Source organism: Antechinus flavipes, chromosome 3 (assembly GCF_016432865.1).
Source record: "Antechinus flavipes isolate AdamAnt ecotype Samford, QLD, Australia chromosome 3, AdamAnt_v2, whole genome shotgun sequence".
NCBI lineage: Eukaryota > Metazoa > Chordata > Mammalia > Dasyuromorphia > Dasyuridae > Antechinus > Antechinus flavipes.
The window spans coordinates 569886213-569907136 of NC_067400.1; the positions used below are offsets into that span (position 1 = coordinate 569886213).

Here is a 20924-nt window from a genome sequence, read left to right on the forward strand (position 1 = left end):
AATGATAATACCAGTAATCCCTAGGTAATAGGGTATAGGGTGGTTGTGAGACTCCAACGAGTCTCCAATCATCCAAACATGCACATACTATAAAATATATACATATATACATACATGTGTAAATGAATACAGGGGAGTTTTTAACCTCCTGAAGTATGAATAGTGACTTTGACTTAAAACTAGGGCAGGGCACCTGAGGCTTTGCCTGAGGACATCAACATTTAGAGAGTAATGGTTTGTATTTCTTGAGCAGCATAAAAACAAGGGGAGCTAAAATTTAATAATTGAAAACACACACACATAAACACAGAACACTTGAAAAACAAGAAAGTGCTATATAAATGATAAACGCCTCATTTGAAGCTGTCATTGTAACCATTACCATCAAGCATCTTTATTTCTCCTTTTAGGTTCTCCTCCTACAAACCAGTTCTCTAGAACAAAACTTCTTAAACTATGGGTCAAAACCCCATATGGGGATCACAAAAAATTTGGCAGTAATAAAAGGTTTCTGAATTCTTTACATCCTTCAGTATCAAATGTTCCACCAAGATTTATAGATGTAAAAATAAACAAGCACGCCTATCTCATTAGTAAGTAAATTTGTTTTCCTCTTTAATAAATGGTAAAATTATATATATATAGATAAAAGAAATGTTTTTAAAATAAATTACTTTATGACTTATTATTAATAAATTTTTGATTGGTATACCTCTCTTATATACCTATATACCTGGGTTCTTGGAAAAAATTTCTCAGGTGAAAAGGATTCATCATTGGAAAAAAAAGTTTAAGAAGCCCTGACCTAGTACATAAGGCCAGATTGCCTCAGGTCCTCCAGGGAGGAAGAAAACGGGCCACAAAATTATATAACCTTAGAGAGGAAGGGAGCTCAGAGGTCATTCTCTCTAGTACTATTCCTACCTGATCTACAACATCTGTGCTAGAAAGTTTTTCCTTATATTCAGCTAAAATCGGATTCCTATAACTTCTATCCATTGTTCCTTCTTCTGCCCTCCAGGGCCAAGCAGAGTGAGATGCTTTTTGTTTTTGAGACAGTATCTCCTCATCTGATCTGATCTGAAAGCAATAGTGACCACTCACAAGTTCCGATCCCACTGCTGATATTCAAAGAAGTTTTCGCTTTTTCTATTCCTAACATGGATTGATTCACTCTTTCCTGGTCAACCTGATGGTCTACTGCTCTGGGGAACTTAACATACTTGTGACAGGTTTAGCGTGTTTAGCTGATTAGTTTTAGCGCTACTGTAGCTTGGGACTCCTGAACACCAGTGATCCACCAGTCCTTAGGTTCCCTTAGTAGCAGAAAGAGTCATCCCACTTAATCGCATTCCTTTTTCCTATCACAAGCCTTTAAATATTTGAAGACAGCTGACATGTTCCCTTTAGATCTTCTCTTCTCTAAATGCATCTAGTTGATGGATCCTTAAGGAATTTCCAGTTCCCCTTCTCTAACCTAGATACTCTTCCAGGGCCAGATACTAACTTGTCAATATTATCCCATAAGAAGTTGTGTCCAGATAGGTTTATAATGTTCTATAATAATAAATATTAAATTTATGATATGATATGATATAATGTAATATAATATAATATAATAATTGGGATCTGAGGGTGGGAGATAATCTCCCTCATTCTGGATGCTAAATTTATGTTGCTCAGCACAAAGATCACACGAGTTTTTTGGGGAGCAAATATTGCCATACTGACTCATGTTGGACTTGTGGAGTGACAAAAATTCCAGAGACTTGTTATGTGGACTATTATCTAGCCATGTGTCCCTTATCCCATGTTCAGTTGATTTTGAAAGAAAAACTCAAGTGTATATCTTTACGTATACCTCTATTAAATTTTATCTTATGAGGTTTTGCCCATCATTCTAGCCTGTCAGGGCAGCTAGGTGATCTAGTAGAGAGAGTAAATATAAAGCTCGGAGTCACAAAGATCTGAATTTATAGCTAGCCTCAGATACTTACTAGCTGTGTGATCCTGGGCAAGTCACTTTATCCTGTTTTCTTCAGTTTTGTCATCAGTGAAAATGAGCTAGAGAAGGAAATGGCAGATCTCTCCAGTATCTTTGCAAAGAAAAACCCAGAGGAGGTCACGAAGAGTCAGACTAACCATTAAATAACAACAAATCTAGCCTGTCAAGGATTGCTTGGGTTTCTAATTCTATCATGTTAGTTATCTCTTCCATTTTCAAGAAAACCCTAAATTTGAAAAGCTTTCCATCTGAGTCACTTATATAAAATGTTGATGAGAACAGGACCAAGGACAGATCCTTGTGGCACTCTACTAGAGACAGCCACCCCTCCCCCATTCTTCCTGCCTCAATCTATTTTAAACCAGAATGTTGGGTTATTCATCCAATTCTGAATCTATCTATTTGCACTATAACTCATTCCATATCAGTCTGGGATTCAGACACTGTGACATCTTCCTTTCCCTCCTTTGAGTAAGCTCCAGTTTGCCTCTGTCCTTGATACAGGGTGTTCAAATCTCCAAAATAATATGAAATTAATCCTGCAAAATACTGGGTGGTTATCACCCCCTGAAGGATGGACACTATGCCCAGAGCTGAAACTAGGGTGAGGGACCTGGGGCTTTCTCCCTGAGGCTATCAAAATTTAGAGGGCAGCAGAGAAACAAGAGAAATTCAAGTTACCCTTAAAAAGTGATGCATGGGAAGGGACTTCAGAGATCATTTAGTCCAACACCCCACATATATAAACACACAAGTCCAGAGGGGTCAAGGGACCTGTCCAAAATTGCATGGAGACTACAAATGTTAGTAGCAGGGCTAGAAATCAAACCTAGAACTTCTGACTCCAAATGAAGTGCTGATTCCATTGTAACACACCAATTCCAAAGCCACCTAATTACCCCACGGTCTAGTCCGTATTTCTCCATCTTGCACATGAGAATACTCTGGCAAGTTTCAGTAAATTGCATGTCTACATTCCTTGGTGATTGTGTGAGTGAAGAGAGGGAGGATTTTTGTTTCTAGAACTATGACTTCACAATTTTATTCTTAAAAATTACTCATCCCTCCTGGGCTGGATTCCCTCCTGTAGAATTTTAGTCCATGGGATCTGATTTGTCCTTCCTTTGGGCATTTTGAATTTGCCCTCCTCAAATCCAAGATACATTTCAGACAATGTCTGTCTTTGCTTCTCTATTAGAAATCTAAGATGAAGCAGTCACTTTTCATGGTTCCCGTCATATTCCTTCTGATTGATTAGAATCAGCCTAGCTGTTCCCCTTGCCTTCTCTTCTACCTATTAAAATAGGAAATTATCATGGACATTAGTTCTTCTGTTGTTGGCAGAGAAATAGAAATGCCCCCTTTATTACTTTCCCATGTTTCTGTGCCATTCAGGGTCTGTTTCTCCTGAACTTATCTATTAACTCCTTGTGTCTGTAGTCTATTCACAAGACAGTATCACTTTTGTTTCTCCCTTTGATAACCTTCCTCCAAAAGCTTAGAGGAAGGGTTTATTCAGAGCCTTTGTCAACTCTGCCCTGATTTCTCATTAATGACTCTTTCCGTACCCTCATCCTTTTGGGCACACCACTTTTTTTTGTCCCTCAGCCAGGAAGTATTAAGTGTCTGAGGTCAGATTTAAACTCAGGTCCTCCTGACTCTATCCACTGCACCAAGTAGCTGCTGCTGGCCTTATCACTTTTATAAAGGTTTCTTCATTTATCCTGTGTACATTTACAATGATCCCTTGTCTTCCTCTGAGTTTGACAGCATGATGTAGATCAAAGATTAGTAGTCAGGGGTCAGGAGATTAGAATTCAGATCCTGATTCTACTTACTTATCTAGCTCTGTGACTCTCATTAAGTCATACTAACTCTTAGTTTCTTCATTTCTAAGATAGGAATGATAACATTTGGGTTCACCAGATAGGGAAGAAAATACTTTCAAATCTTCAAGTGTCATAAATGTGGAAAATGACAAGGATTGCAGGGAAACAGATCACAAGAATGGCATGAAAGCACGATGGACAAGTGATGGGGCACTTCATTTATCTAGATGTCTTCCAGCACTTTCTTTTTCTTCCAATTCTTATTATCACTCATCTTGCTCTTTATTACTTGTGACCCATCATCATATTGTGTGTGTGTGTGTGTGTGTCTTCCTGAGACAAAACAGACAGCTGAGATGCTCCCTGAAGTTGGTTGAATTAAATTCAAAGGAATGAATCCCAAACAGGGAATTTGGGGGCATCAGGGAATGAATGAAATAGCATTTTACTAAGTGCTTAATAAAAGCAATTAGGTAGCACAGTGGATAGAGTATTGGGCCTGGAGTCATCATCCTGAGTTCAAATCTGATCCCAAAACACTTACTAGCTGTGTGATCCTGGGCCAGACACTTAACCTTGTTCATCTCAGTTTCTTCGTCTGTAAAAATGAGCTGGAGAAAGAAAACCTCTCCAATTTCTCCAGTATCTTTGTCAGGAAAACCCCAAATTGGGTCGCAGAGAGCTAGGTGCAACCGAAAAGCAACTGAACAATAACCACAAAGAGGAGGAGAGAACTTGGTTTAAGAATCTGGTTTTGAATCTCAGCTCTACAAATATTTCCCCAGGAGACGTTAGGCAAGGTGCTTCCCCTCTCTAGTATTGTTTTGTCTTCTGGCAAACGAGGTGGTTGGTTTAGATAGTCTCGAAAGTCCACTGCAGTTCTGACACTTTATAAAGTATATAATTTTGGAGTAGAGGGCTTTCCTAGTGTATCCAAAAGTCCCCCATCGTAGATGACTCTAACTCTATCTCTCCATGAGTCCTGCCCTTGCCTAGAATTCTCCAGACTACAGAGAGCCAGATTCTCCAAATCCCTCTGTCTGTACACATTTCCATGATATCTTCAGTCTCCTGTATTATCTCCAAAGATGGTTTTAATTGGGACTTGTTCTTCATTCCTATTACCCCCCAAACTTCTTTTTTTTTATTTGCTTTTAATTTTTAATTTTGCTTTTAATTCTCTCCTGTTCCTCAAGTCCTGGAACCTATCCTCTCCATGATGTTCAGGAAGAGAGGGGGGCGGGTCACAGTCAATTCAGTTCCCAGAAATACTATTTCAGACACAGAACCTGGGAGGGCAGAAAGAGCTGCCCATGCTATGATGGAAAGAGGATTGATCTTGGAGTCAAACTCTATGATGTCCCCGCTCTGAACCTCAGTTTTTACCTCTGCCAAATGGGAATAAGATAGTAATAATTGGCCTGCTTACCCCCAAAAGGCTACCGTGAGCAGCAGAACAAATGGGAGTGAGGATGAGGATGAGGATGATGACTTTTCTCCTTTGGTGGCTCTGTCCCTCCAGAGCCCCAACTCTCTTACAAATGATCTGGCTGATGGTAACCAAGGAAGAGAAGAGCCAGTGGACTACGTGTAGGAGGCCACACTGGAGGCTGGAAGCAGCTCCCCAGGGGAGCCCACTCCCTCCTTCCCATCTCTCAGACTCACAGGAAGAAAGCCTGTCGGCCCTGGCCAGTGAAGGAGCTTGGCGAGTGCAGGCTCTATTTGGGAAGTCCCAAACCAGGGTTGACTGGGCACTGAGCCCAACAGGATGGGAGGCAGGGAGACGCCCACTAAGTCAGAGCCCCACCGCCACAGATGCTCATGGACAAAGATTCAGGGCCCACTACTCCAGAGTTCCTGGGGCCTGCTGGGGACAGGCCTTCCAGGATGCTTGCCTGATTGTAGTCGAACAGTCCAGAGGAAAGACTTGAACTTGGAGTCCGAAGTCCAGGGTTCTAGTCTTGACTGCCACTGAACTAGCAGCTGGGGAGGTGCCGTAGCACACAGAGCACTGGAGCATCTTCCTGGGTTCCAAAATGGTCTCAGACACTTACTCACCTCTGATTACCTCAGTTCCACACATTATACTAAGAGAGATTAAATACCCAATGTCCTCCTATCACTGAGCCAGATTATAATATAATTGAAAAATATTTAACAGAATCAATAAAAATACCATAGGACATAAGTCACGGGAATATGGGGTTTTCTAAGCTTGCAACCCATGTGTGTGGTTGGGTTTAGGGGCCCCTGTTGACACCCCTGCTCTGGGCTGCCTCTGTGGATCTGCTTTGCATCATTAATTACATAATCATGGTGGGATATTATATCACGATAACCTTCAAGAGTCTGGGAGTTACCAAGAGATGAGTTCAAGTCCCGCTTTTGACCTATCCTGGCTAGGTGAGGCAAGCCCTGGGATCCTTTCAGTGCCTGCAGGAGAACAGTTTGGGAGTCAAGTCAGGGAGGGAGAGTCCTCCCCAGGGATTCTCTCCCCCAGTCTAGACCAATAGTAACAATGGTGGTTATTCCTGCATTTCACCATCCCCAAGTTGGTGAAGAAGGGCATCTGTCCCTTTCAGGGAAGCTCTGTATTATGTGCACACTTATGTAGCTCCGTCTGTTTTCCTTTCACCTGAGGAGGGGATACGGCCTGATACAGAACCTCGTGAGCCAAGCCAAGGTTAAGGTCAGGGCCAGGATCTACCTTCCTGGGGCAGCTAACAGGGACCAAGAAGCAAATGGTCTCTGCCAGAGCCCACAGGGCCTCGATTCTAGAGATGTGGGCTGAGGTCCAAACAACAGAAACTGATGGCAGAGAGCAAAACGGAGCAGAAATCTCTTATGAGCCAAGAGTTAGATTTGTCTGGGACACAGACAGGAGGGGAGCAGCCCCAGGGTTACACCTGGCTCCGAGGGACAGGAGCCAGACTGAGCCATCAGATAAGCTGGTAAGCCCAGACTGGCAGGCAGAAGGAAGGCTGACTTTTCACTTCTGGGAAGGCTTAATACATCCGAAAAAAACATGTCAATGGAAGGGCATGGAAGGGCAGATAAGGCATCCTGAGGGTGATGGAGCTTCAGGGCTGGAAAGGCACCTAGTCCAACCTCTCCCCAGCCAAGAATCCCCTGCACGCCAGGTCAGACAGGTGATCAATTGAATTCACTTGACATTTATTATGTTCCTACTGTGTACAAAACATTCTGCTAGACTCTGGCATTCCAACTTGGGAGTTTTCACTGTTGGGAAACACCTCTGTATCTCGAGCCAAAATCATGTCTCTGCAACATCTCTTCTGTGGGAGAATCCTTTGAATATTTTAAGACAGTTATTATGTCCCTCTCACTCCTTCTTTTCTCTGGGGTAATTATCTGCAAGTTTCCTCAACTGATCTTCACACTGTATGACCTCCAGTCCCCATCCATCCTGGTCGTCTTCCCCGGGACACCCCTCAGATTGACAATGCTTTTCCTAAAATGTGTTATCAAGAACAAAAATACACTCTGCTGAATGAAATTCAGCCGGGGCAGAGGGCAGGGATCACCAGCTAGGATTCTATTGGTGTGGTCTTGGGTCCCCACACAGCCCTGGGAACACCAGGAGAGTAGCTGAAGGCTTCCTCTTTCAGGGAAGTTCAATCACACGAGCCTGCCACTGACCTCCTGCACAGGACGGCAATGCAAAAGACCCAAGGCCAGGAGAGGAAGGGCCATCCAATGCAAAATTGCCTTTGTACTGTCAGGAAAATAATGGCCTGCTTGGAGCCATGCATTTGATGGCAGAGGCACAGAACCCTCAGCCTACCCAACACTTCCTGACCATCTGCTAGCAGAAAAGCAGCAGCAGAGAGACACATTTATAGCATACCAGAGCTGAGGGGACTTAGAACACAGAATATCAGTGCTGAGAAGGCCCTTAGAACACAGAATATCAGAGCCAGAAGGGCCCTTAGAACCCAGGATGTCAGAGCCGGGAGTTACCCTTAGAACCCAGGATGTCAGAGCCATAAAGACCCTTAGAACCCAGGGTGTCAGATCTGGGAGAGCCCTTAGAACATGGAGTCAGAGCTGGGAGGCCTTAGAACCCAGGATGTTAGAGCCGGGAGTTACCCTTGGAACACAGAATGTCAGAGCCTGAAAGATCCTTAGAGCCCAGCATGTCAGAGCCAGGAGTTGCCCTTAGAACCCAGGATGTCAGAGCTAGGAAAGCCCTTAGAACCCAAGATGTCAGAGATGGTGGGGAGGGAAACATTAGAACACAGAGTGTCAGGGCTTGGAGGACCTCATCTAATCCAAGCCTCTTATTTTACAGATGGGTAAAGTGAGTCCTAGGGAGAAGAAATGAATCTGCTAGAGTCACACAAGACCAGAACCTAGGATTTCTGGACCAGAGTTTATTCTCTTCCCCCATGGGTGCCTTCCTGGCAGCAGGATTGGCCTTCTAGGTTTGGGAACACCCAGGGAAAGACAGCTGACTTTCCTTTGCCACATATGGGACATCCTGGGCTCTGGATTCCCAAAGAGAGATTCTCTTCCCTCCCCGGTCAACTCCTCTCCAACCCTCTGCCACCTCCCCCTTCCTCTGTGACCCCCTGGCATTTTTGCTGCCCTAGAATTCCTTGAAACTCAAAGAGACTCTTACCTGCCAACGGCCAACGCTGAGCTCATAGTCTAGAGGTTTTGGAGATTCCTGGAAGCTGAGACAACCATGCTCGTAAAAAGCCTACAAGGAAGAGAGAGAGAGGATGAAAATGCCTCGTCTGTCACAACGCCATCCTCCAATTCTTTAGTTTTGAAAAATTAACATCCCCCATCCCAGCTCCCAAATAAAAACAAAAAACCATGAGCAGTGACCGGGGGACCCTAGCCCCAGATTTCACCGCCTCCTTCCTTAGCCAGGTTGCAATTCCCTGGCAGTCACTTGCTCAATCAAATTTCGGCCAAACTGGCCTGCTTCTTGCATGATATTCCACCTCCGTAGCTTTGCACATCTCTGCTCTTGTCCAAAAAAAATCCCAGAGCCTGAAACCCCGGAGGTTTATGGGATCCCCTTCCCCCAGCCGAATCCGAACAAGGGACCCCAGAGAGCATCGCTGACCTCACAGGGATGGCTGGATCCCAGACACCAGTGGAGAAGATAATTTTAAGGCAGGTCAGTCTCCCCAGCATCCCTCAAGTCATTCCGGGGAGATTTATACTGGAATTCTGATAGAATCCTATAGAATGTGAGAGCTAGGAGGGCCCTTGGAACATAGAGTGTCAGAACTGGAAGGGCCTTAGAGTCACAGACTCAGGGTCAGGGCTGGAAAATCCCTCCGAGAACATCTAGCCCAGGGACAGATACTTTCTTCAGTAGTAAGCCACATGATCAGAAATCCCTATGTATGTGGGCTGCATGAATTTAATTATGTAATTGCTTACATTCAGCTTTAATTACAGTCACTAACTGAGCCGAGCTTCCAGATTGATTATCCATGACTCCCCCTCATACACTCTACCTTCCAGGCAAGCTACCTCACTGCTCGTTCTCCCTCTCCTGTCTCCCGCCTTTGCCCAGGCCATTCCCACTCCCGAAACTGCCTTCCTTTTGGCCTCTGCTTCTCGGACTCCCATCAAGACTCAGCCCAAGTCATAAAAACTTCTCCTGATTCTCAAGTGTCAGGAGCCATAACAAGCAATGAAGACAGAGTCAAAAATGAAAGCTTCTGCCCTCAAGGAACTTAGATTTCCCCAGGAGGTCACGGAAAAACACAGACCAGTCAGTACACAAGACGTAAGAAGTGGGTTGTTTTGTTACTGTCCTGGGCATGTGGGACGATGGGAGCAGCTATCCGAGCTGTCATTTCTCCTGGGAGAGGGAAGAGTGACAGGAAATAGGAAAGTTAGTGATGTTTGAGTGGATGCAGAGACCTGCTGTAATCAGTGGTGTAGGCTGGAGAAGTAGAGTGTTAATTAATGAAAATCAGAGGAAGGTGTGTTGAATTCAGCTGAAATGAGGTTAGGAGACTTTAAAAAAAAAAAAAGAAAAAGTAACAAGGGGTGGGGAAGAAGCTTCAGAGCAGGAAGGTACAAGGGGTTCGGGGTTTCTTCTTTGCCCTTCTTGTCGTGTATGGTAGATGTCCATAAGTGCTGGTTCTGACCCAGTTTGGGCCTCTTGTCCCTGACCCATAGTGTGCATCAGTACAAGGGACAGAGGGAGATACCATTATTTGTTAGAATTCAATCTTCAGCCTCGCTTCTGATCCTGATCCCTTGAGCAGGATGGCACTAGAGATACCGGGCATCGGTAACTCAGGCAACCTAATGCTCTCCTGTTTTCTCACATCCTGTGCGACTATTTCTATCCATCCCTAAGTGCACAGCACCTGTCGCTGTGTGCCTGCCTGTGGGTGTTTGTGGGGGTGTGTGGAAGCACTCAGAAAGTCTGTCACATTTCGGATCGTAGACCAAGAGAAAGGATGCCAGGAGGAGGGGGAGATACGCCCATTTTGGAGATGCAGAAACTGAGGGCAAGGAGGCTGAGCATCTTACCCAAGGTCATGAACCTATTAAGGACACAGCTGATAGCTAAAGCCTCAGATTCTCTCATGCTCTTTGCATTCAATAATGATGCGGAATGGAAATTCTCCCAATAAATTTAAAGGCTAAGCCTTTGTATTTGTATGCTTGCCATAATGCCAGGCACATAGTAGGCACTTAATAAATATTGGCTGAGTGACTGATTAAATTATTGAAAAACTTATGGGCTTACCAATCACTTTTCTTTTTTTTTGAAATTTTAATAGTATTTCATTTTCTTCCAAATACATGCAAAGATATTTCACCTTTGCAAAACCCTGCGATCCACATTTTTCTCACTCTCCTCTCCCTTCCTCCTCCTCAAGGCAGCAAGCAATCCAAGATAGGTTAAACATGTGAAATTCTCCTAAACATATTTCCATATTTGTCACTAAGCACTTTTCTTACAGCAGTCCTGGAGAGTGAGATGGAGAAGACCCATATCAGCCCTGTTTTACAAATAAGAAAGCCACTTTTGAGAGGAAAGTACTTGAGGGTTACAGAGAATATAGAGATAGGCGTAATCTTAGAAGCCATTGGATCCAATGCTCCATTTTACAGATGGGGAAACTGAGGTTAGGGAACAAACCCAAGGTCACCCAACCAGTGAGTGGCAGGTTTTCAAACCCAAGTGCGCTGACTTCAGATTTGGTGATCTTTTCACTCTGCTGGAGGCAGGATCTTAACTCAAGTTTTCCAATTCCAGTTTTCTCCAGAACATTTTGACAAAGAGTAATGAGCTAAGCAGGGACAAGAGCGTGGGGGTGGGCCGAGGAAGGCGTGGCTGCAGCCCCAGTTCCAGAAAACAGGAACCCAAGGACTTCTTAACGGCTTCTCCCAAATTACTTGGTTGCTTTCTTGTTCCCTCCCCCTCCTATAGCAGTCACTCCATCCCAGGCCCTTCCAGGGTACCTCCTACTTTGAAAATGACTTTTGCAAAGCCATTTGCTGTCTATGGAGCCTTAGAATGGCCCCTGCCAGCTCGAGGCACAACTCACCCCCAATTTGAGGAAGGGGCAGATGGAACCTATCCCTAAGACCCCGAGGGTCACTGCAGCAGGCCTGTCCTCTCCTGCTCAAATCGAGACCCGAGCTTTAGCAGACCCGGCAGCTGGGCTTGAGGAAGTCTCCTCTGGGGACCAGGGTTTGCCAGAGAATCTGCTTGGAGAGAAAGCCTTCCAAATGCCAATTCTGGGGGCCAAGAAGACTGGAGCAGCTGCTTCTGAGCCTATGATTACAGGCAGATTCTGGGAGCCTCCTCCCATCATGCACCAGATCCTTGGAGTCTGACCTCACCACTGTGTGGCAACCTCAGCACTTCCATGCTTGGAAGTCCCCATAACTGGGCAAGACTCACCAGAGACCCTTGCCTCCCTCTGACTGTCATTCACTTGGGTCAACGCGGTAGGAACCAGCAAGTGGAGGGCGGGGGTCAACGGAGGCCAAGGGGAGTAGCAAAAAAAGATGTTCTGGGAAGTAGGGATGGAGTTGAAGGAGAGTGGGAGTGAGGTTAGGCCAAGGAGGAGCTTATATCAGGAGAGAGGAAGCATGTACCATCTGGTCGCTTCCTATAATAACTAATTATTCATCCCAACTAGGTGCTGAGCTTGCCTGTTTGCAAGCAACCAAGGGACTACAAATGCCGTTGGCACTCTTGAAACTCAGCACCTTGGGTCAAAGTCCCAACTGCCATACCCTAGTTGCACGTCTGCTTTTTGAACTGTGATCTCTGAGAGGGCCGGGGCCATCATCACTTATAGCTGAGTCAGTTCCGTGGCACTGATAGAAATCTCCCAGGTTTGGGGAAGTGGGGGAAGGAGAGCAGAGGAATGTAGGACTGCACACAGACTCAGTGCCCTGGAGGGAAACCTACACAGTCAAGGGACCCTCTGGGGAATAATGGGATTCCAGAGATGGCAACGGATGAAAGAAAGTAATGAAACATGGGTCCTGGACCAATAATAACAGCTGACATTTAGAAGGTGCTTTACAGTTTGCCAAATGCTTTACATATATTATCCAGTGTCTATTGAGATGTAAGCAGAGAGAAATGTAGCAATAATGGTAAAGTGATGGAAAAGTTCCCAGATCAAGTGGGAGCTGGAGCTGAGGAATAGCAGACAGAGCCATGATGTGGAAGGGCAAATCTGGGTGTTATTTTTCAGTGATGTTCTGAGTGATGTGAGCTGTGTTGATTTGAGGAATAAAAAATAACTCCTAGCCTTTATACAGCACTTTCCAATGGCAAAGCACTTTACAAATATTATCTGTGATTCTCACAACAATTCTGCAAGGGAGGTACTATGATTATCTGCATTTTACAGATGAGGAAACCGAGGCAGGCAGAAATGAAGTGACTTGCCAAGGATCATACAGCTAATAAGTGTCTAAGTCAGATTTTAACTCAGTTTCCTGACTCCAGGGGCCATCTATCTGCCTCTCTGGTGACCCCAATGAGGTCTCAACTTCATAATGTCATGTGTGCATTCACCAGAGTAGAGAGTTACTTGATTCTAGAAAACCCAAGAGCTTATGGAGAACACAGCCTTAAGTATCGTGGGAATTGGTTTCCATTGTTCACTAAAGAGTGAAGGCAAGTCATCTTGACCAATCATGGGTTAAGGTGAAAACCTTTTGTGTTTTTCTGTTGGGTTAAAAAACAATGTGTCCTGTGTCCTACAATTGACACTCTGTTAACCTAAGTGCCAGCAATAAGAGCTGATGCCCTTTTCCCTTTTTTCCCTTTCTTCTTTTCCTCTCCTCTCCTCTCCTCCTCTCCTCTCCTCTCCTCTCCTCTCCTCTCCTCTCCTCTCCTCTCCTCTCCTCTCCTCTCCTCTCCTCTCCTCTCCTCTCCTCTCCTCTCTTCTCCTCTCCTCTCCTCTCCTTTTTTCTCTTCTCTTCTCCTCTCGTTTCTTCTCCTCTGCTCTTCTCTCCTTTCCTTGCAGAGACCTAGACGAGTTAAATTCCAATCTTCCCAGGGGAAACCAAGGGCGGGGGCAAACAAGTCAGACTCTGATGTCTCCAGAAAAAAATCTTGGGGACAGCATGAACCGAAGGGAGAATTGGGAGATACCTCCAAGGTTGGACGCAGTCTGTGTAAGCCCAGAGTCTCCCCAGAGAAGTGAAGAGTCTTATCCAAACTCCCTGACAGACAGATGGTAAGTAGCCAGGTCAGATCTTCTTAAACAACGGAAAGCTGCTTTTTCTAGTTCCCTGGCCTTACATTTTGAACTTTGGAGTTCTCAAAGTCGCCACAGCAATGGAGAAAGGCCTTGGTCTGGCACCTGAGGCCCTCCACAATCCTAACCCGACTGATTCCCCTGTCAAAGCCACGCATTAAATCCTGATGTGCAGACTTCCAATCCAGGCCTCTGTCCCCCAAACCCAGCAGCCTTCCCTCTGGCTGGGGCCTGGAAGAGCTGGTTTGGGTCCCAACTCTACTACTGCTTTGGGGTGTGACCCTGGGTGCATCCCACAGCATCTCTGGGTCTCAATTTCCTCATCTGTAAAGCACAGGGATTGGACTGTGTGCTCTTTAAGCCCTTTTTGGCTTCTGACATTTGGTGAGATTGATGAGGGCCCCAGCTGCGAGGCTGACAGAGAGTGCAGCTCCTGCTAAGGGTGGGAACGAGGGAGGGGAAGCGCAGGCCAGATCCCCCAGGAGGGCCGAGGAGGCTTGGTGCATGAGGCAAGGTTGCAAAGAGCTAAATATAGGCTGACCCTCCGTGTGGCTGCTGTGGGGGTGGGGGGCATGAAAGTGGCCAAGAGCTGTTTGGGAGATTCGGAGGCCAGAGAGGGGAAGAAGTGATTTCACCTGACTCAGAGATTGCTGACAGGAAGTGCTGGCACCCAGCGTAGCAGGGAAAGTTCAAGACAGACTTTGGGATCCATTTTCTGGCAGCCAGAGGCATTAGGTCATGGAGAAATCTCCTCTCTAGAAGGAGGGAAGGAGCCGCTCTCGCAGCAGACACCAGGAGGAAGCCGGCCCAAACCCCCCACCCCACCTTCTTGCCAAACACTCCCAGCTCCTTGGAGATACAGGCCCCATTCAAGGGCAAGAGCATCCTCTCCATTCCTGATCAGATGCTCACTGGCCCACGGCAGCCGGACATAAAGGGGCTCCCCATCCTCCCCTTACTCGCTGCTGAGCAGCTTCCAGAATTATCTCAAAAGGTTCAAAATCTCATTGACCGGAGAGCCCTTCCCCAAAGGCAAAGAGCTGTTCTCCAGGAGATAAACTAATAAGCGCAGGAGGGTGAGGCTTGGAGTCCCTAACAACTAGGTTGGAACTCTGCCCGGATCTCTTATTAACTATAACTCTGGAGCCTCGGTTTCCTCATCTGTAAGGCTTGATGTAATCAATGACCTCCTTCCAAACTCTAAATCCAGGTCTCTATAATATTGCACATTATTCAGAGCTCTTTAAAATCACAGGGTCTCAAAGGTGGAAAAGAGGGGTCTTAAAGACTCTCTATCAGGACCCAGGTAGTTATTCCTTCCCAGGGCTAGCCAGTCTCTACTTGAAGAGTAAGAGCGATTGGGGAGTGGGAGTGAGAGGAGGGAACAGGAGCATCTCTACTTTCTGAGGCAAACCCATTCTACTTTGGGACAACGAGGACATTTATTCCTTATATTGTCCCCTTATATTGCGATTGAAATTGCAAAAGCTCTTTCACATACATAATTTCATTTAGCCAAAGGTCAGGAGTAATTATCCCCATCTTCCTGATAGGGAAATGAAGGTTCATGCCAGTCAAAGGAAGCATCCAAACTCTTAGAGTTGGTAAACGCAAGAGCCCTGTTGGCGGGACAAGGACACTGCCCCTACTCTGCCTCATAGTCAGAAAAAGGACATTCTGGAGCATCCCTGACGTCCCCCAGAATTCAATTCAATGCAACCATCCCATCCTTCATCTTACTAGATGCCTACAAATAAACATAGTGCTTTTGATTTTGCCTAGAATTGGGGAGAGAAAGAGAGGTAAATTGCAGAATTCTGGAGCTACAAGGACCCTCAAGGTTAACTCATCTCTACCTGATCAGGAATATTTCCCATACCATTTTCAGTGATGGATCAGCATGGTAGCGCAATGGATAGAGAGCTAGTCTTAAAGTTAGAAATATTAGAGTTCAAATCTGATCTTAGATATTTACTAGCTGTATGATCCTGGACAAGCCACTTTACCCTGTTTAGATCAGTTTTCTCATCTATAAAATGAGCTAGAGAAGGAAATTGCAAACCACTCCAAGATCTTTGCCAAGAAAACTCCAAATGGGGTTATGAAGAGTTGGACATGATTGGAAGATGACTGAACAACTTTCCAGTTCTAGATCTCTAGACACTGCTCCACCTAGCTTCCCCTACTGGAGATATAGAAAAAAAATCAACAGGTATTTATTTATTAAGCATTTATTATTTGCCAGGCACTGAAATAGACACTGGAGATTCAAAGGCAAAAATAATTCCTACCTTCAAGAAGCTTATGTTCTAATAGAGGAACCATATATATGTATGTATATATGTCTGTGTATATTTATATAGATACATTCAAGATTCAACTAGCATAGAACTAAACAGCCCCTGCCCTCAAGAAGCTTTCTTTCATTCAGCTGAAAAGAGAGTTTATCCTGGATTAATGACTCTCAAAACTAGACTCTTTAAAGAGACCAGGGGAACATAGGAACATGTGTTTGGAGCCAGAAATTACCATAAAAACTGTCCAGTCCAACCTCCTCATTTGAGAACTGAGGAAACTGAGTCACTAAGAGATGAAATAACACAGTTCAGTCAGTAGCAGAAGTGTGATTTAAATCCAGATCCCCTGACAAAATCCAAGAACACTTTTCCACCTGCTCCACTCTGAGCTCAAGGACTATGTGCTGCCTGCATTAAACCAGAGCATGCACTCAAGTGTGTCTTACACAAATTATTGCCAGAGAATACTTTTCCAGTCTATGGAGGAATAAGTGAATAAGAGGGAAGCTGTGGAAGAAAAAGTTAGGCATAAAGCCAAAATGTCATCCATAATCCTTCAACAAATATTTACTAAGTCACAGCCTTTGTGAGACACTGGGGTAGGGGAATGGGGTATGTTTTGTGTAGGGAGAATAGGGAGAGAAGTCCTGTTCCTCCTGGGAGCAGCTAGGTGGTGCAGTGGATAGAGTACAACTAGGAAGACTCATCTTCCTGAGTTCATCCATAGAAGGATGAATAGATAGATAGATAGATAGATAGATAGATAGATAGATAGATAAGTTAAATGGATGGATAGATGGATGAATGGATGGATGAATGGACTGATAAATGCAGAGATAGATAAAGATAATACATAGATGGATGGATAGATAGATAGATCAAGGAAATGGCAAAACACTTTAGTATCTTTGCCAAGAAAACCCCAAATGAGGAAGAGTCATATATCCCAGTTGAAAACAACTGAGCAATCACATGTTTCTTCTTGCCCTGATCTAAAGGAGTTTATAGACATAGACCAGAGCCTCAGATTTAGATAGGAACTTGAAGTACAGCTTGTCCTATCGCTACTCAAAAGAGGTATCTCCTTTAGAGCAACAGAGATCTTGAGATACCTTTGGTAAGCCCTTTCTGCCCTAGCCTCACTATCCTTGTCTATAAAAAGAGGACTTGGGACTAAATGTTATCCAAGATCCCTCCCAGATCCTGATGTGGGATCCTCTTGATGGTAAATCATTGTGTAGCATCTGCCTGAAGACTTGTAGTGAAGAGAAACTACTACTTCCCAAGGCAGTTCATTCCTTTTTTGGATAGCTCTGATTGTTAGATAGCGACACAGAAGGATGGATAGATATTCAGAGAGACAGACCATATCACATGTCCTGCCTTCAATTCCTTCTCCTTAGAAAGAGAGGTTGGGTAATGAAAGTCATCATCGTCCCTTCCAGCTCTACATCATAGGAGCTCTAACCATTTGCTGGAATTGAAGGTATTGTCTATAGGGTGGATAGGGATAGGTAAAGAGGTAGAGAGTGTGTTCTTTGCATAGAGAGAGATGAGAAGCAAGACATTAAATTGTAAGCTTCTTGAAGGAAGGGACTGTCTGTTGCTTCTTTTTTATCCCCAGCACTTAGCACAGTGCCTGGCACATAGTGGGCACTTAATAAATATTGATTGAGAAAGAAAGGACCAGAACAAGTTGTGTTGTCTTATTCACTTATTCGTGTATTCTAGATAGATAGAATAGGTAGAATGGGAAACTCCTTGAGAGAGGGCACCCTTGTTATTTTGATCTTTGTGTCCCCAGATATTGTGTCGAGGGCACAGTAAGTGCTAAATAGCACAATAAGAGTAGACTATAAAGAAGTTGATTAGCTGACTTGTACTGGAGTTTGGTTGGATCAGAGAAAACAGTATGAATGGAAAGAGAAAGAAATGGTATAACTCTAATGAGCTCAGGAGTGCGATCTGCCCCCAAGAAGATCTGCTAAAAATTCCCACCAGAGCATATGCTTCAGTGGTGACAGAAACATTAGATGCATGATGCTGAAATCAGAGTTGGTTCATGGGTCAGAGAAGCAGTGAATGTCAGCACCTACAGGGACCCAGAGAGCTAAGCTTTTGAGGGGGCTCAAACCCAGGCCTCCTTATGCCCTGTGTCTTTCTCTGCCCCCCAGTCCATCCTGAAACTAGAGACAGTCTCTTCCTTCCTTCTCTCCTTCCTTCCTTCCTGCTTTCCTTCTTTTCCTTCCTTTCCTTCTTTCCTTCCTTCTTTCCTTCCTTCTTTCCTTCCTTCTTTTCTTCCTTCCTTCCTTCCTTCCTTCCTTCCTTTCTTCCTCCCTCCCTCCTTCCCTCCTCTCTCTCTCTCTCTCTCTCTCTCTTTCTCTCTCTCTCTCTCCCTTCCTTCCTTCCTTCTTTTTCCCACTTTTTTTCTTTCTCTTTCTTTCATCTTCTTTCTTTCCTCTCCTTCCTCCTCCCTATCCTCTTCTCTCTCCTCCTCCTTCTTTTTGGGACTGTGTATGAGGAGATTAACCAAGTTGAAGATTACCCTAGCAATCATGCCAGGAGAACATTCAGGGCTAATACATTCTGGGAAACATGTATCAGAGTGAAATCATCAGATCATAGATTTAGAGCTGGAAAAGGTCTTCTGAGTCACTGAGATCAACCCCTTCCTTTTACAGATGAGAAGTGAGGTCCAGTGAGGTTAAAAGACTTTCCCAGGAACACACAACAAGAAAAAGCATTTATTAATGCTTATTATGTGCCAGGCCCTGTGCTAAGCACTGGGGATACAAAGAAAGGCCAAAACAGTCACTGCTCTGAAAGAGCTGCCAGTCTAATGGGAGAGACAACATACAGACAACCACATACAAACAAGACCTATTGGAGAAAAAACTGAATTTATTCTCAAAAGGAAAGCATTAGCAATTAGGGGAATCAAGAAATGTCTCTTGTAGAAAGTGGGATATAAATAGTAAGTGTTTCAGGTAGGATTCAAACCCAGAGCTCTATCCACCACATGACTGTTATCTTCAAATATTAGAGCCATGAATAATTTGGCTGCAGAATACAGAATCTTAGGCAATGCTGTGGACATTACAGAGAGGCAGATTTTAATGCAACATAAGGAAAAAACTGCTAACAATTATAGCTTCCTAAAATTGAATGGGCAGCCTCTGATGACAGGGAACTCTCCATTATTGGAGGTCTTCAAGCAAAGGCTGAATGACCTGAAGGCTGGGGAATGGGAGTCCTCTTTGGATGAGGAAGGACTGCATGCCCTTTCAGAGCTCATTACAACTCTGAGATGTTTAGTCTTGGAAGGCTAAGTATACAGTAGGTATTTAATAAATATTTGTGGGAATAGACCTCACCTTGATTACAGAGATGGGACAGTTGGGGCTTGGGAAGCTAGAATTCCCAATCCTCTGAAGCAATGTTTATGGCTGGGAGCTGAAGGGGACTCTTCCAGAGCTGGCCTGGGAGCAGGATTTTAGCTCTTCTCTCATTCCCAGAAAAGCAAGCTGGAGCTCGCCTTTCTATCTGTTCTCCCCTCTCTCCTGTTCCATGGCACCAGTCCTGACACCAGGCTCTTTCCTGCCCAGGGGCTCATCTCCAATTGTTTTCTGGCCTGCTGGGCCCTTGGCTCTCCAGCAGCGATCTATGATTTATGACTGATGAGCTCGACATCTGTGGGAAAAGGAAGGTCCAAGGGGAGGAGGGAAGAGTATAGGCTCTTCTATGATTCTGACTGGATATTTTAAATCAATAATTCAAAGAGGAACGGGGAGATGGGGAAGATGGGCTTGGAACACTTCTTGGGGATTTTCAGAGAAGAAGCTCCCTCCCAACTCTCTGTCCCCCAGGGACTTTCTCAGATGCAATGTCAGTATGACCCTGGATATCAGCCATCCCAGAGCACACCTTGGGGGAGGACTTAGGTCTCAAAGGGCATTAAAGTCAGGCATTTGGCCTGGCAAGGGGGGTCTTAAATGACAGGAGACAAAACAGCTGTCTGCCTCCTGGACGGGTTAGAACTCTGTTGCCTCAGCCTGAAAAATTAACTGCTATATTTAAAAGCATTGTTCGGTTGTTATGGCAACGAAGGGCCTAAGAATAATATAAAAAGAAAATGATATGCCAGGTTGTCATAGGCAACCAGATTTTAAAGGGAGGGGGGTATATGGCAAAGTGGGCAATGTTGAAATTCAAACTCCCTCCCTGCTCCTCCCCTCCCCGTGCCATCTGCCCCTCCTCCATCTCTGAGGCACCTGAACTAAGGGCACCACTGTGCGGCCCCACACTTGGGCTCTGGACTCAGGCTCAGAGCAAAAGGGAAATCACTCTCCCTTGGCTATTGAGCCCAAAGACAAAAGTAGTTTCCTTTTCCTTTTCCTATTTGCTAGGCACCTGACCCCACCTTTGAAACCTGAGCCTGAGGCTCCCTCCCAAACAGATGGCCAGGGAAATGGTCCAAAAATAACCTCCCAACCCCCAACCTGGGGACATTACCTCTACCCCAAGCCTGGCAGACTCCCTAAGGACCACCAAAGGCAGCAGATGGGCAAGGTACGGCTAAGTGCCGGAGACGAGCTTATTGATCCCGAGCCCTAGATTTTAAAGCTGGAACCCAGCCCAGAATGGAATAGAGACAATGTGGAGGGATGCAGAGGACTGGACTCGAGGTCAGGAAGAATTGGGTTTGAATGCCATTTCAGACACTTGCTGTTCCATCCCTAGGTAAAACACTTCAATTCCTCACCTGACTCAGTGGCCTCTAACATTCCTTTCAGCTCTAAATCTATGAATCTAGAGGGCCTTTGTCAATGAAGCTATTTCCAAAAGAAGGGATGGGGGGAGGAAGACTCCTACCAGGTGGGGCTCGTGGTTTGGGATACTCTGATGTTCCATTTCTTATGCTGTCTTTCAGGAAATTTCCCCTCAGTCTAGAGAGAATGGGGAAGGAAATCATAGCTTTTTATGTATGAAAGGGACCATAGAGTCCAGCTTATGAATAGCCCTTCTGCATCTTCCTCCTCAAAGTGGACAGCTGGCA

At 45.0% G+C, this 20924-nt stretch overlaps 1 protein-coding gene across 1 annotated transcript in view; it reads right to left on the reverse strand.

The window, feature by feature from the left end:
• HIVEP3 (HIVEP zinc finger 3) overlaps positions 1-20924 on the reverse strand; it is a 666961-nt gene that overhangs the window by 225707 nt on the left and 420330 nt on the right. Inside the window, 1 exon segment of the mRNA XM_051987908.1 lies at positions 8477-8557. The gene's annotated coding sequence lies outside the window, so the exon portion shown is untranslated.